Source organism: Macrobrachium nipponense, chromosome 2 (genome assembly GCF_015104395.2).
Source record: "Macrobrachium nipponense isolate FS-2020 chromosome 2, ASM1510439v2, whole genome shotgun sequence".
Taxonomy (NCBI): Eukaryota; Metazoa; Arthropoda; class Malacostraca; order Decapoda; family Palaemonidae; genus Macrobrachium; species Macrobrachium nipponense.
The window spans coordinates 144,473,469-144,483,468 of record NC_087201.1 but is presented as its reverse complement, the minus strand read 5'-3'; positions in this window follow the sequence as shown (position 1 = coordinate 144,483,468).

The following is a 10,000-nucleotide window of genomic DNA, read 5'->3' as shown; positions in this document are numbered from 1 at the left end:
AAACTATTTTGTAGCCTTGGCAGAAGTATGGCAATAGTTTTCGACTTATGAAATGCTAATGAGATGCAGGTGCTTGGGAAAAGGAAATGCAGCAGTTGATAATGCTGATTTATGGTAAGTGCAAACAATAAATACGCATTCCTGCAAGCACATACACAAACAAATAACTATGACAGCATAATGTTACAAGAAACACTAGTAAGGGAAAACGCCAAATTCTCATTTAAAGGGTACAAAGTATACAAACCACCATACACAAATGCTAAAAGAGGGCTAATCACCCTGGTCATAAACACTATCCCGTCAAAGAAAGTAGACAATATCCCTTGCGGAGATGATGTAGAATCACTCAGTGTAAAACTCACAATTGCAAACACAACAATGACAGTACACAAATATACAGGGCTCAGGACAACACATTTGAAGGGAAAACACTCTTCAGTGCAGCGACACAAGAAAACACAGTAATTGGGGGAGACTTCAACGCACATCACCCGAGTCTGAACTCAACACAACAAACAAACAACTGGTAGACATCTACATCAATTATCATGTGAATTCCCAGAGGTGTGCCTACTAAACAGTGGAGAGCCAACTCATCTAAAAGGAGGAAGACTAGATCTTACCTTCACAAACTCAGCCCTAAAGGAGCAAGCAACATGGAAGCTGCATGAGACTCTCACAAGCGACCACATATGGTCTACAGCTCAAAAACCTGCCCCCCATACCACCGCCACCAGAGAGATGGAACCCCAAGTTTGCAAACTGGGCTACATTCGAAGCCACAATGACGAGATGGGCGAGGGACTACCTTGAAAACCCAGCAAATGACATAGAACTCTTCTATGAAGAGTTCATCACTAAACTCAGAGAGGCAGCAAACATGTCCATGCCAACGATCAAACAATCCAAGATCGATCACAAAGATGCATAGTACTACTGGGAAAAAGTCAAAGAACTAAATGCCTGAGTCAACAGAGTCCAAAAACTCTTCAGATGGGAACCATCTGACGAGTTGCACAGACTTCTCAGAGAGGTAATAGCCCACGCAACTGAAGAGACAAAAGAAATCAAACAACAGGAATGGTATGATTGGTGTGCCAACATCAGCAGACAAACTCCAGTAACCCAGATCTGGAGACTACTTGCAAAAATTGCAGGGAAAGGAAGAACAGAGCAAAACATCAATCCCAACCCACAAGAAGAAGCTGACAACATAGCCAGAAACTTCGCAGAAAGGACAAAATCCCACAACCTTCTCCAAACAACATGGGAAAAAATAAATGAAATTTTCCCAGCAAGGTGGGGAGAAATCAATACTGCCTGCAACATGCCTGATGACACAGACACACCCTTCACAATGGAAGAGCTAAACAGTGCACTCAGCAAGGGGAAAAGAGACACGGCCCCTGGAGCAGATGCAATCACCTACAGCATGCTGAGGCACATGGGAGACCCTGCCAAACAGGTATATCTACTCCTGGTAAACAGGACATATGTAGAGCACACCAGGCCAAAGAAATGGCAACAGCAAGACACGCAACCAATACCAAAGCCAAAGGAGAAAGGCGCATATAGGAGGATATCCCTCATCAGTTGCACGGAAAATGTTGCAGAAAGAATGGTTCTAAACAGACTACTATGGAGAGCAGGGCCCCTACACCATAGGCTCTATGCCTATAGGGAAGGAGTAGGCACCCATGAGTGCCTCACAGATGTGCTAAGTGCCATAAATGGCAGGAAATCCATAGTGGTCTTCTTAGATCTAGAAAAAGCATATGAACTGTCCAATGCAGCAACCATCCTCTCCTCCCTAGTCCGAAAGAGGATCAAAGGCAACCTGCTTACATGGACAAAAGGATACATGCAAGACAGAGAAGCAAGAGTAGTGTTCCAAGGGAGAATGTCAGAATACTACTCTCTTGAAAATGGCACTCCACAGGGAGGCCTTTGAGCTACCACAAGGAGTAGAGGTCTTCATATATGCTGACGATGTTTGCATTGTCAGCCCCTGCCCTCAAAGACAACTCCAAAAGATGCAAGAAGCCATGCAAAAACTTGAGGACAAGTGCACACAACTGGGACTCAAAATCAACAGAAACAAGACAAAAGCCATGGCAATAAAACATGATCGAAATCCACCCAACCTTCTACTGAAAGGAGACGTCATAGACTGGGTGGATAGCTGCACATGTCTGGGAGTCTGCATTGCAGATTCACTATCTCCTGAGAAGGAAATACAGCTCCTCCAGGCCAAAACTAAAATAGGGCTTAATGCCCTAAAGAGAATCACATCACTACAAGAAGGTGCAACATACCATGTGCTCAGGAGGTTCTACATAAAAACCATCAGAGCGCAAGTAGAATATGCAGCACCAGTCCTGACAAGTCTCAGAAAGGATCAACAGCAGAGGCTGGAGGTCATCCAAAATAACGCAATGAGACTTATACTTGGATCCCCAATGTGGACAAGAATTTGTCCCTTGAGGGTAGAGACACAACTACAGTCTCTCAAGCACAGGATAGGCCAAAGAAATATTGACAGAAATAGACCACACAAAAACAAAATGCAAGCGTGTATAAACCTGCATGAAGAGCTAGACCCGCCCAAAACCTAAGCGGGCAGTATACTCCAGACACTGAGAGAACAGTGAAACACATAACAAAGGATGTCCCACCTGAGGGATACCAAAAATCACCTCCCTGGGTTGAAGATCCAATCCAGTATAACTTCACAATACTACCAGCAAACAAAGCACTGTGCACAGCTGCACAGATGAAAACTGCAGCAGAAGAAGCAATCAGGAGTACAGCAGCTGAAAACACATATTACACAGATGGCTCAGTTGATCCAGAAGCTCCAGCCGCTGCAGCAGCAGTGGCTGCCCAAGACTTCAAAGGAAGCTGGAGGCTATCCAACAATGCTACAAGCGGAACTAATGGCAATCTTAAAAGCCTTAGAAAATTCCAATCTAAAAGAAGGACACACAACAGTGCATATCGACTCCAAAGGGGCAATACTCGCAATCAAAGCGACAAATCCCAAAGAAAATGTGACACTGATAACAGCCATAAAATCAGTGGCCAAGTCACATCAAGCTGCTGGCAGGAGAGTCATACTAAACTGGATACCCAGCCATGTGGGAAGCTGACATCCTAGCCAAAAGTGCCCTTAGCTGCAGTACAGTAAGCATAAAAGTGCAACCATCCATAACACAACTAAAGGAAATGGCTAAAAGCTATGCCAAACTCCAAGAAGAGAGTGAAGTACGACGTCACTATCTACAAGATGCACGAACGTCCAAGTGGTATGTGGATGTCACAAATCTAACGCCGCATGACATCACAAAGCAAACCACTAGAAAACTCTCAGTCATCACACACAGATTAAGGCTAGGATACCTGTGCACCTGGCAAATGATAGGTAATGAGGGCAGGTTATGTCATTACTGTGACCGAGAGGCAATCCAGCCCCTCGAACACTACCTACTAGACTGCCCAGAGACACAGTCTCTCAGTTTGAACCTTACTGAAAATGAGCTGACACCGGCACAGATCACCAGACACATCCTAAATAACATAGGGACACATAGGAATCTCCTAATGTCTCACCCACCTCCCAGGTAAAAAGACAAATTACTCGGCATTTCTCCATAGACACATGGGAATCTTCTGATGTCTTACAAACACAAAACCAAATAAAGCTACTTCTTCTTCTTCTTCTTCGGATGAGCCGTTTCCATCTATTTCTATCCTGCGCTTCTGCCTCATCAGTTCCCTTCTCTTGCAAGTCTCCTCTCACACAGTCCATCCATATCTTTCTTGGTCTCCCTCTTCTTCTTCTTCCTTGCACCTCCACCCCCATAGTATGTCTCCCAGCATGGTCCTTATCTCTCCTCAACAGGTGTCCCTACCATCTCAGCCTCCCCTCCTGCACTTTCTTTGATACTTCCACCACCTTAGTCGACCCCCTTATGTAGTCATTTCTGATCCTATCCTCTCTTGTCACCCCAGACATCCACCTACGCATTCTCATTTCTGCCACATCCATCTTCTTCTGCTCTGTTTTTCTCATGCTTGCTGTTTCCGTACCATACAGCATTGCTGTTCTTACCACCGTCTTGTGAAATTTTCCTTTTAACCCAAGCGGCACTCTTTTATCACAAAGAACTCCAGAGGCCGCTCTCCAGTTGTTCCAGCCTGACTGTACCCAATGTTTTACTTCTTCTTCCATACTTCCTCCAGCGTTAACAAAAGATCCCAAATACTTAAACTTATCAACTCTCCTTATTTGCTCTCCACCAAGCTGAATACTTTCTCTATCACCCCCCTCAGTGGTGGTACACATATATTCTGTCTTAGATCTACTTATTCTCATTCCTCTGTCCTCCAGTACTTGTCTCCATCTTTACAATTTCACTTCCAGATCTTCCCTGCTCTCTGCACACAGAACAATGTCATCCGCATACAATATGTTCCATGGTACTGTCTCCCTTACTTCCTCTATTATAACATCCATCACTATGTTAAAGATAAATGGGCTCAGAGCTGACCCCTGGTGTAATCCTACTCTCACCTCAAAACCTTCTGTCTCCCCAACACTGCTCCTCACTGGTAAATACATTCCGGTACATCTCTTGTATCAATCGCACATACTTCTCTGGCACCATCTTCTCCCTCAGACTCCTCCATACCTCTTGTCTCGGGACTCGGTCATAAGCCTTTTCAAGGTCAATGAATACCATATGTAGGTCCCTTTGTCTTTCCCCAAATTTCTCCATCATTTGCCTCAGACAGAATATACCATCTGTTGTTCCCCTTCCCTTCATAAATCCCATCTGCTCTTTACCTATTTGTACTTCTTCTCTCAGTCTAGCATCTATCATCCTCTCCAGTATCTTCAAAGTGTGGGACATCAATTTAATGCCCCTATAATTACCACACTCTTGGACATCGCCTTTCCCTTTAAAAATTGGGATCAATATACTCCCACGCCTCTCATTTGGTATCTTTTCCTGTTCAAGGATCTTTATCATAAGATCGTACAGTATATCCACTCCTTCATCTCCTAATGCTTTCCATGCCTCCACCGGAATCATGTCTGGTCTGGTTGCCTTCCCATTCTTCATCTTCTTCAGTGCATTTAGTACCTCTTGCCTAGAAAACCTCATTACCATGCCAATGTTCACTTGCCCATCCTCTCTTATTAGTCTATTATTTTCTTCATTAAACAACTGTTCGAAATATTCTTTCCATCTCTTCACAATGTCTTCCTCCTTTCTAAGTACTACACCATCTTGATCCTTTATTTGTTTGATATGTGTAATATCTTTGGTGCTCTTATTTCTAGCCTTTGATAGCTTGATCATCTTCTTTAATCCTTCCTTTGTCCCCAGCTCATTATACACATCATCATATGACTTTGCTTTAGCTTGTGCTACCACCTTTTTCACCAACTTGTTTTTCTCTCTGAACCTATCTCTGTCTTCCACTGACTGTGACTCTTCCCATCTTTTCTTTGCCTCCTTCTTATCTTTTACTACTTTCTCAATGTCTTCATCCCACCACCAACTCTCCTTTTCTTCCCATATGATACCAGATATCTCTCCTAGCAGCTCCTTTCCATGCCTTCTTATTACTGCTGCATTTCGTGCCCACCACTCATGAACATCTTCAATCCCTATATCAATATCCTCCAAAACCCTCCTCTTAAACTCTCTCTTCTTATCCCCTTCCTTCTCTAATTTGTACCATTTAATTTTCCTTATCCCTTTAGCTTTGGTTTTTCTTTCCCTTTTTAACTTCAAATCCATACATAGCAGTCTGTGTTGGGGGGCTACATGGTCGACTGGATTAACTTTGCAGTTCTTGACCTCTACCAGATTTATCCTTTTATACAAGAAGTAGTCTATCTGGGAGAATCTTCCACCACTCCTATATGTTATTAGGTGTTCCCTTTTCTTCTTAAAGAATGTGTTTACTATTGCCATGTCGAATGACACAGCAAAGTCCACTACACTCTCTCCTTCTGGGTTTCTCTCCCCAATTCCATGGCCCCCATGCACCCATCCAATCGCCTCATTTTCACTTCCGACATGGCCATTCAAATCTGCCCCTACTATCACCCTCTCATGCTCTTCCAGTTCTTGCATTATTCCATCCATGTCTCTCCAGAAATTTCCCTTCTCTTCTTCTGTGCAACCAACTTGTGGTACATATGCGCTTACAACATTCAGAATCTCTCCTCCATAACATATCTTCAATCTGATGATACGGTCATTCTTTCTATGCACTTCTATTACCGAGTTCTTTTGTTCACTAGACAGTACTATGCCAACTCCATTTCTACCTTGTTTATTTGCTTCACTATAATATAGCTTATATCCATCTCCCAACTCTTTAGCTTTATTTCCTTTCCACCGCATTTCTTGCACACACATAACATCTACTCTCCTTTCTCTCATCAAGTCAGCCAATTCTCTGCCTCTCCCAGTCATGGACCCAACATTTAGCTGACATACTCTAAACCCAATGCGAGCTCGCTTCTTTAACTGCACCCGCTCCTGATGCAGTAGCCCTCGCCTTACCACAGAGTTAGGGCGATGTCTCTTTGCGTCGTTTACGGAGTACGCCCTAGCATTACCTCTTTCCATATTTCGGCTCATTCTCATTCCATTTTTTTGGTTTTGGCACAGATTTTTACAGCCGGATGCCCTTCCTGACACCAACCCTCCCTATTTATCCGGGCTTGGGACCGGCACCCATAAGGACTTGTTTGCCCCCCCCAGGTGGCTAGGTTAAAACCAAATAAAGCTACACAATGCACAAACCCTCTACTTCACTGTTTGTAATAGGAACCATACACATCTTTGGGAACATATGTATAAGTGTGAGTATGCATGAACATGTATATATACTATAATACTTTCTTAATGTTGGTTTGATATATATTGCAATATTTTCAGATGCTACACACATGTATATATATTGTGCCTAAAATGTTATAGGTAACTCCTTTTTTTTATTTTTTTTTTATTTTACCACCACCTTACCCTTAAACTAAAACTCGCTTCCTTCCACTCAGCACTCTCCAGCTAGGCTGAGTCTCACTGCTATAAAACTTTCTCTCCTGCTGATGGGTACCGTAGGGTTCAAAGGAGTTGCAATCCTGCCTGTCACCCAATCTCCTTTCTACAACTAACCGACAAAGCACTGTTTTTGTATCTTTACAGATAATCCAGGTACAGGCTGTTCTAGGAGCAAGAGCCCGTGCCAGCAGAAGGTTGATTTAATCTTCAACAACAAACAACAACCAAGATTCAGTCCTCCAGTAACCATCGCTGTGACCATGCCCTGGCAGATCTGGGCGAAACGTCAGAGAGAGAGAGAGAGAGAGAGAGAGAGAGAGAGAGAGAGAGAGAGAAACTTGCAGTAGTAATAGCAATAATAAAGATAATTCAATATGACTACACCGGATTTGACGATCCCCCTTTGGCGCGTTGCTTGCCAGTTTCAGCAATATTGGGAATTCCTTAATAAGGAAAAAAGAGAAGACTATATATATATATATATATATATATATATATATATATATATATATATATATATATATATATATTATAATTTCCTATGGCATCCGAAGTATGATAGATGACTTAAATTAAAAAAAAAACTCCTTTTCTTCCTTAACATCATAAAAAAGTGAATGATTAGAAATTCCTAAATCTTTTATAATTTTCTATATAAATATGTTTCTAAGTAACATTTCTCCTTAGTTTTAGACGCCATGATCACACAAGAATGAGATCTTGTTTTCTTTTGGGGTACAATGCCGTCTCCCTGCCTTCCATGTGATAATGTATGTACTTATTTAGAAGAAAATATGAAAAAAATTAAGAAGAAATCATGGAGGGGTCTAATAATTATATTGCTGATGTTAAACTATTAACCTATATTAAAATGTAGTGTGCTTGTAAATCATGACGTAATTAGACAACAATACATGTGACATATACTTCAAAGGGTGAGTCCAAAGTCAAAAGTACGAGTAATTGTTTTAACAGAATCTCCTTAACCATTTATGAGATTATTTCTACTTGGTTGAATCATGGCGATGATATATCACCATTTTTTTTACTCGTCAAAACAGATTAATACTGTGCTCTCTAACTGACAGCAATCCTTCAGCTGGAGGAGACAGAATTCACAACCCATTAACCACCACAACCAGTCCGTTCATTTTCATGACATCATAAAATCCCGGACGATGATTTTGATAATTATGATCTGGGCCTTCGGGGATTAAAAAGGACTGGCGAGGCTCTTTTGTCATCTCCCGGAAGACGGATTCTGGATATCATTATTGGTCTTCAAATCTTCCCAAGTCTTCACGATCTGTGATTGGGATCTTTTCTTTCTTCTAGAATTTATTGAATTGTTTTATTGTTTATTTGATCTCATTGCAAGACCCCCTAAGATTATTTCTGCAGCAAGTATTCAGCAACTATAATTAATCAAACCTATTTTATCTTATTAACACTGCAATATGAAAATGCATAAAATTTTATAGCTTAGACGTACGTTCCCTGATTGGTTAAAGATTAAAGTAATATTTCGAAACAACATACATATCTGCTTCCAGTATTGTTGTCATGAAACCATTTTCTTTTTTATTGTCTATGTTCGTTAGCCTTTCTGTCCGCCTGCCGTCTCTCCGCTGATTGCTTGTGAGCGGCATAACCTTTGTTAATTACTCTAGATAATAAACAAACTTCATCAGGTGACATCGTCGAGATGATTAACGCTTCTGGAAATCACTCAGAGGTTAATTAAAGAAATAAAAGTTGAAGCCCAGATGTCTGACAGGTTGATTAGATGCAGACAAATTAACGGATTTTGATTGATCTTCTTGAGGATTTTAAAATACTTATTTCTCCGAAAGATTCATCAAATGTTCAAGGTTTTTGGAAGGTCAGGTGCTTCACAGTCTGGTATTTCATCTTAATCTTTTTTTAAAAAAGGAGCTGTAACACTGAATCCTCAATATTCAAACTCAACAAGATTAAATTTTTTGTAAGCGAATTTTTCATAACAGGCAGCATATTTCTATGTTTTTTTTGTCTGTAGTATATAACCAAAGTTTAAAATGTTAAAAGTTTGTGTAATGACTAGCTTTAACTAGCACAACTATCCTCTAACGAAAGACATCGTCATTACTCATTAACGATATAATTATTAGACACCCTCCCATTTATTTCTACTTAATACTGAAAAAAAAGTTCTTAATATCTTTTAGACATAACTTTAAAAATAGCAGCAAAATATACGTAAATCTTTCGACCAGCAACTTAGCTTAGTTTTACATAATGAAAAACAAGTCTGCATATCACTCACATTCTACTTGTAACGATTATTTCTTGACTAAAAATCGCAGCAAATTCTGCAATTTGATAACATCATTTCGTCAAGTCTTGAATTTTAAAAGCACTGCGACAGATTTATTTCCCAGCGTTAAAATGATACGACTCAACTTTTATCATAAAGACTAGATTTGTACCGATTTCACCAACATAATTGTCGCGGCGAGTTGAAACTGTTGTCAAGACCAATTTAGATACAAACTGAACTGGATCAAATCACATCCTCCAACACCTACCTTATTAACTTTATATAGTAGAGCTTTATATCTAAAGAAAGCACTAGAATCAACTTTGTCTTGCCTTGCATGCATTTACTTTTGTAGTTGTCTTAAAGGAAGTTTTGCGCAAATGGAAAGATAATTTCTTAACCATATACATTTATTTTTTTAAATAAAAGGTCACTTTCATCAAAGTTGGTCGAAGGCTTTCTGCTATTCATATTTTCTTCCGTAAGCAACAGTAATCTTGCAATTTCATCCAATATGCCTCAGTGTCTATATTAAAAGGCCCTTCGTATATCAACCGACAAAGCCTATGACTACATTTCTCGCCCTATCGACACCTTGATATGTGTGGAAATG